Raw genomic sequence first — 6,532 nt, forward strand, 5'->3', positions numbered from 1 at the left:
GGTAATTGGGCAGGGATAAGTTAAAAGCTATAATGCTAGACGATCTCCTGTGCAAGACATTTTATTATTATGATACCATTTCGGGGTATAACTCTTCATTCCAGACTCGTTATACATTCTTGAATCAAGGTATTCATAAGGAAAAAGTGGGAAATATAAATTTTATATCAATCTAGAATTCCTCTATTTTTTATTTAAAAAAAAAACACGATTTTTCCGAAACATTCTTCCGACCCAGTTCGCTGATCAATCTCTCTAGCAATCGCCCCAGACAAAGAGCTTCACAAAGTCATACAAAAATGCGTAAACATTTTAATGATTAAATCTCCGACTATCCATGATTCACGAGAATCGAAACTTCATCAAATTGGAAAAGTTTCTTATGCTCTGATTAATCAGGGTAGATGAGAGTGGGATAGACTTTGGGGGCAGAAAATAGGTTAGGAGAGAATTCCGTTCACCTATCGTATTTTTTCTCGCATTGTACGTCGCTATTTTTCAACTGAGGATGATTCATAGCAATTGTGGTGGTAAATAAAAAAAAATAGTGAGTGTTAGTAGTCTCATTCTGTTGATGGTGGTACGTTGTGGTGGTGGTGGTGGTGGTAGGGCGCGGCACAGCCGTCGCTTCTCTGATCAATACACCGCCCGCTCTCTCTCTCTCTCTCTCTCCCCCTTTCTCATTCCCCCTCGCTCTCATCCTCTCTTTCTATCATCCATTCTGTCTCTCCCCCCTCCCCCTTCCAGCACTGCACTGGCCTAACACATGTGTAGAGAATCGCGTGGTGAAAAAAAAGGTGCATACGAAATCAGGGCATGTCAGGAAGGGGGATGGAAAACGCCGTGAAGGGTCTCAGACGAATAAAGCATTCACCTTTACCAGAAATCGAAAGGAATTTTGTAAAGGGACATTTAAAGCAGAAAGTTAATATCTCATTTTTGCAAGAAGCACAGAACAAAAAGTGTTGAAAAAGGGGGAAAGATTTATCAGTGTGGCGATTCGGCGAATTATTTCAAATTCCCGGTCATTTCCAGGTTTTTCCCTGTCAAGTTTTTCAATTTTCCCGGTCAACTAAACGTTACATTCATATGTGCCAAAAGAGTAAACAATTGCATAATAAATGAACTTTGAAACAAATATCTAAATTTTGCCCTAAAAAATATCAATTATTAACAAAAAATAGAATAGTTCAACTTTTAGTTGAAAAAATTAATTTTCAACGAAAAGTAACGGATTTTCAAGAAAATATGCAGTTCAATTTTCATCTAAAATGATAAATATTCAACTGAAATAGTTGAATTTTTAACAAAACAAAAAATTAATTTTTAATAAAAAAAGATAAATAAATTGTCAATAAAAACTTAAATTTTAAGTTCCAAAAATTAATGTTCAACAAACAAAAGAATTTACAACTGAAACTATGGAACATTCAATTGAAATAACAGGGTGGCCATTTTAATCGACGATAAAAATTCCCGGTCATTTCCCGGTTCGTAAACATTTTTCCATTTGAAGCAACAAAAAATATATTACAAATTAAAGCATTCTAAATGGAACTCTTTCTCAAACTCTTGAAATTGAACATAAAAGTATTTTCATTCAAAAAATTTGTATTCAAATGTTCAATAAAAATAAAAATATATAAAATGGACGCACTTTTATAAAATAGGTAGAGTTCAAAGATTCAGATTCAATTCTAAAAATATATATCTACATTACAATTTCCAGTGCTCTATAAATTAAAAAATCAATCAATGAACTCTAAAATTTTCAAAATTATATTATTTTAAGCAATTTTAAGCTAGAAACATCAAAAATTAAAAAATTAAATTTTTTTCGATTGAACACTCCTTAAATTATTTTCATCTTAAGTAGTTTAAAGCACCCTTGAAAAGTTTCAAAATTGTATTTCAAAATCTTGAGAAATCTAAAAATGGTTTTACATTTGTCAAATTTAAAATGATTTTTGAACCTTTTTTTGAACTTCTAAATATCTGTTAAAATTAATCGAATTTTTCCTAGGATTTTTATAAAATACTGCAACCTAAAAAAAATCCTTGAAATCTTCCAGATTCTTTTTGGACAATTTTGGAAATATTTTAAAATCCTTTGAAATATTCTCTTAAAATAATTTTTCAAAATGAAAAATAATTTTCAATTTTTCTAGTTATCTGAAGAAAATCTTTTTTTTTATTGTTTTGAAGCCCTGCTTAAAAAGGTTCTGTTTTTTTTTTAAATATGCAAAAAAATATATTTTCTTTTAAAATAGATTGTTGCTATTTGCACCGAAATTTCAGTACAAATAGTCGAATTTTGTCGGTACAAATACTTCGTTAAATTATTTGAAATAATTTTCAATGTTTTAAATTAATCTTGAACCCTTTCGAAACTTCTAAATATTTCTTCAAATTACTCCAATTATTTCTACAAATAATAATTGTTCAATTGCTATTTATTTATCAAAAATTAACAATTAAAATTGTAACGTTCAGATTTTCAAAGTTCTTCGAAATTTTAACGATTTAGGGTTTTACATGTCAAATAATTCAATTTCAATTTGTATACTTTAAAATATTTGGTTTTAATTTAATCGTTTTAAATAAACAGTCAAATATTGCTAATTATTAAATAATTATCCTTTGTCTTAATTTAAAACATTTTAATTGATTGTGTTAAAAATGAAATATTTTAGACTGAAACAATATTTCAAATTTAATGAAATTTTTTAATTACGAATATATAATTATTATGAACTTATTTTTAAGTTGGAAATAGTTTATGAGGTTTCAATCTGACGTTTACATTTTTTTAATGACTAAGACTTTCGAATTGAAACAGTTCAATTTTTAAAGTTAAAATCTGAAAAATCTAAAATATTTAAAGCTTGTCCTTTTTACTTGTTTAAGTCTTCAGGACTGCATTTTAAAATTCTTTAAATTAAAAATGTAAGCTTAAAAATAAAAATCTAAAATGGAAAATTATTTGGAATAAAAGATTTCCGAATTAGATATTGTGAATTGAATGATATCATAATTAAAAAATATAATTAAGCTAACTACTTTTTAAACCTTTTGAAATCGAACTTATTTTTCTTCTAAAGAACCTGAATTAGTTAAATTTACAGTTAAAAAATTATCTTGCATAAAAAAAACTAACTTAAAAAAAATACATAAAAAATATTTCTTCTACTAAAACTTCCTACATTAATAATGACATATATCGTGATACTTAAAGTGTGATTAAATATTTCTCTCCTAGATTTGTTATTTCATCCTCTCCAATGCTCTTGAACTCAAATTAGAAATAGTTTAAGATTGAGCGCCTTAAATATTTTTCACTGGCAGTAAACACAAGCGCGCAAAGCGTAGTTTTACGTCACTGGATTTTTATTTAATAATATGCAAAACAAACTATTTAAGAATCTACAATAATACATTTTTAAATATTAAGAATCTACGTATTTTCTTAAACGAAATCTCTTGAAATTATTTTGACTTTTTTGAAATTATCGAACTCCTTTATATCTAATGAAACTTCAATTGTTATTAATTAATATTTTTTCATTTTTTTCCTAAAGCTCGAAGTCAAAATTGTTTAATTTCAAACGCTTCTAATTTAAAATTGTGTAAGCTCTAAAAATAGTTTCTATTTTTAACAATTCTTAACTAAAAATGTAAACACATTACTAATTTTCACACAAAATAGTTGCACACTAATAACAAAAACAAAGAAGAAATTTCTACTATATTCATTGATTGAAAAGATGAATTTCAAACTAAGATGATTTATCTTTGGCCAAAACCATGCAATTTTTAGCAGAGAAGAGGGGAGTTTAACCATAAAAGAGGTGAATTTTCAACAAGAAATTTATTTTTCGACCAAGAAAGCTAAATTTGTAACTAAAGAGTTAAATGTTTAACTAAGAACAATCTATTTTCTACCAATAATAGTTAAATTTTCAGTTCAAAAAATTAATTTTAAATCAAAAATGAAAGATTTTTCAACAAAATAGGTTACTTTTATACCACTAAAATAAGGTATTAAAAACGTAGTTTAATTTTGAAACAAGTAGTTGAATTTTCAACTAAAAAAAAGGAAATTCTGAATTAAAAATTTATTGGTTGAATTTTAAACTAAAAACAATCAATTTTCAATCACAAATAGAATAGTTATATTTTCATTTAAAACAATTTTCAACGAAAGAGTTCCATATTTAACAAATAAAATCCACTTTAAACAAAATAGTTTAATTTGCCACAAAGTAGTTGAATTTCCAGTAAAGAAAAAAGACATGTAACTAAGAAAACAAACGAATTTTCAACAAAATAATTTAATATTGAATCAATTAAATGAATATTTAAAAAATTAGTTTAACTTTGAATAAATAGTTGAATTTTGAAGAAAAAAATATAAATTATCAATGAAAAATTTAATGGTTGAATTTTCAATTAAAAAGTATCAATTTTCAACCACAGATAGAATAGTTAAATTATCAGCTAAAAAATTACTTTTCAATCACAAAAACAAATTTTCAACCAAATATTATTAACATTACTTAATATTAAACCAATAAAATTAATTTTAGATAATTGATTTAATTTAATTTTCGACTAATTAATTGAATTTTCAACTCAGAAAACTGATTTTTAATTGTTTTTAAACCCGAATTTTCAACCAAAAAAGAAAAGAATTTTCAACAAAATAGTTTAATTTTAAACCACTAAAATAAATGATTAAAAAAGTAGTTGAAGTTTGAAAGACGAAATTGAATTTTCAATTAAAAAAGGTAAATTCTCAATGAAAAATGTATGGGTTGAATTTTAAACTAAAGATGATCAATTTTCAATCACAAATAAAATATTAAAATTTTCAGCTACAAAATTAATTTATACATACAAAAAAAAATTTTTTTTTATAATAAAACTGATTTTCAACTAAAAATAAAACAAAGAATTTTCAAAAGAAAAAGAAATGAATGTTCAATCAAATTATTTGATCTTCCGCCAATAAAATGAATGTTAAACAAACTAGTTTAACTATACGCTAAGTAGTTGAATTTTCATTTAAGAAAATTAATTTTTAACTAAAAAAATTCAACCAAAAAAGAACGAATCTCAACAAAATAGTTAAATTTTCAATGAATAAAATGAATGTTCAAGAAAGTGGTTCCATTATCATTTGAAAAAATTCATTTTTAATTTTTAAAAAAGATTTTAACAAAAGTTGAATTTTCAGTTAAGAAAATTGACATTTTACTAAACAAAAAAAAAAAACAATTTTCAACAAGGAGAGAAATTTTCAACAAAATAGTTTATTCGTTAATGAATAAAATGAATGTGTAACGAAATAATTCAACTTTGAAACAAGTACTTGAATTTTCAGTTAAGAAAATTGACCTCTAACAAAAAAAAAGACAACGAATTTTCAACCAAAAAAAGGACAAATTTTGAACCAAAATAGTGGATTAAAAATTGTACAAGACAGTGAATTTTTAAAGAAGATTTAAAGAAATTTTCAAACAAAAATTGTACATTGTACTAAAAAACTTAAATTGTATTTTGAAAGAAGCGAACATTTTTAATACCCATGATATAAAAGACAATTTTGCACTTCAACTTAATTCTGCGAGCTCGCTAAATACAAAATTTTAATAACAACTATCAGCTCGAATCGGGTCTGATAATAGATATTTCCAAAGAACTCTTGAGATAAGATCGCTCGATGAAATCAGAAAAGCCTTCAGATAGAAAACCTTGCGACCAAGATAAAGCACATTCACGAAATAAATCGAATTTCTTCGCCACAGAATATGAGTAAAGAGATTTTCTCAATACGAATTCCTACCTTACCGACATCGAGAAGTTTCTAGAGTTTCTAAAACATTCTAGAATCGTCCCACTGACAGTAAAGTGGAAATTTGTATTTAGAAATCATATTACTCACCTACTGAAAAAATTTAAGAAATAAATCCTACACTTTATCTCACATTAGAAAAAAAAGTAAAATTGAGATCTAAATACAAATTTCTACTTTACCTATATGGAGACCGCTCGAGAGCTGAATTGGTTCGTGTCCGTGCTAAGTTTCTAGAACTTTCTAGAACATTCTAGAATCATGCCACTGACAGTAAAGTAGGAATTTGTATTTATAAACCATCTGACCTTAAGAAATTAAAGAAAAAAATCATTGAACTTTATCTTACCTTTTAAATAAAATAGAATGGAGATTCGTGTTATCGAGAATTAACAAACAATCGACAGTTCGTGTCTGCGGTAAATTTGTAAGCCATTGTATCATTTTAGAAGTTTTCTCGTCTATCGAAAGGTCTGGAAATCGCTGAGTTGCGGAAAAAAGTGGATAAATGTTGGACTTGCTCGGTGCCAAGAACACTTCATTCTGAGATGCGCTGAGACTCTTATCTTGCAAAACAATGAAACGCTGTTGCGCACGTAACTGTTGCTTTCGCGTCCTTTTATTCGATACTACACTAGCAAAAATTCCTGTTTTTGATACCTAGCAATTTTTGATTTT

General features: G+C 26.4%; 1 protein-coding gene across 2 annotated transcripts in view; it reads right to left on the reverse strand.

Annotated features, from left to right (window-relative positions):
- LOC117183006 (guanine nucleotide-binding protein G(I)/G(S)/G(T) subunit beta-1) overlaps nt 1-6,226 on the reverse strand; it is a 49,066-nt gene extending 42,840 nt beyond the window's left edge. The window contains exon 1 of one of the 2 annotated variants that reach the window (XM_033376140.1): nt 6,204-6,226. The gene's annotated coding sequence lies outside the window, so the exon portion shown is untranslated. The remainder of the gene's footprint in view (nt 1-6,203) is intronic. The other variant, XM_033376148.1, reaches the window with a different exon arrangement.
- Between the last annotated feature and the right edge of the window lie 306 nt (nt 6,227-6,532).

The sequence above is a fragment of the Belonocnema kinseyi genome, chromosome 1 (assembly GCF_010883055.1).
Source record: "Belonocnema kinseyi isolate 2016_QV_RU_SX_M_011 chromosome 1, B_treatae_v1, whole genome shotgun sequence".
NCBI classification, from domain to species: Eukaryota; Metazoa; Arthropoda; class Insecta; order Hymenoptera; family Cynipidae; genus Belonocnema; species Belonocnema kinseyi.